Below are 507 nucleotides of genomic sequence, written 5' to 3'. Positions count from 1 at the left end.
GGAAGAAAAGAACTGGGAGAAATTGAAATTGAAAGAAAAAAAGGGGTGCAACACGAAGACTTCCCAAGTGGTCACCCAACTTAGTACTACTCTCTCCCAAGCACGCTTAACTGCGGAGTTCTGATGGAATCCGGTGCATTAGTGCTGGTATGATCGCACCCGACATGCCATGCGCACAAAATTAGATTTAACGCATGCGGGGCGGCATGAACGAAACGCGATGGGCGTGAGCGGGGGAGGTTCTCATTTGTAGAGAAAGGAAGAAAAGAACTGGGAGAAATTGAAAGAAAAAAAGGGGTGCAACACGAGGACTTCCCAAGTGGTCACCCAACTTAGTACTACTCTCGCCCAAGCACGCTTAACTGCGGAGTTCTGATGGGATCCGGTGCATTAGTGCTGGTATGATCGCACCCGACATGCCATGCGCACAAAATTAGATTTAACGCATGCGGGGCGGCATGAACGAAACGCGATGGGCGTGAGCGGGGGAGGTTCTCATTTGTAGAG

The 507-nt window shown here is 50.1% G+C and overlaps 2 non-coding genes across 2 annotated transcripts; both read right to left on the bottom strand.

Annotated features, from left to right (window-relative positions):
- Window positions 1-42: 42 nt before the first annotated feature.
- Window positions 43-161, bottom strand: LOC111476365. Its single transcript, XR_002717065.1, has one exon. It is a non-coding gene; the product is annotated as a 5S ribosomal RNA (ribosomal RNA).
- Window positions 162-294: 133 nt separating this feature from the next.
- LOC111476364 lies at window positions 295-413 on the bottom strand. Its single transcript, XR_002717064.1, has one exon. It is a non-coding gene; the product is annotated as a 5S ribosomal RNA (ribosomal RNA).
- Window positions 414-507: the final 94 nt, after the last annotated feature.

Source organism: Cucurbita maxima, unplaced genomic scaffold (assembly GCF_002738345.1).
Source record: "Cucurbita maxima cultivar Rimu unplaced genomic scaffold, Cmax_1.0 Cma_Scf08247, whole genome shotgun sequence".
Classification (NCBI taxonomy): domain Eukaryota; kingdom Viridiplantae; phylum Streptophyta; class Magnoliopsida; order Cucurbitales; family Cucurbitaceae; genus Cucurbita; species Cucurbita maxima.
The sequence above is the reverse complement of the archived record's forward strand: the minus strand, read 5'-3'. Positions and strand labels throughout refer to the sequence as shown.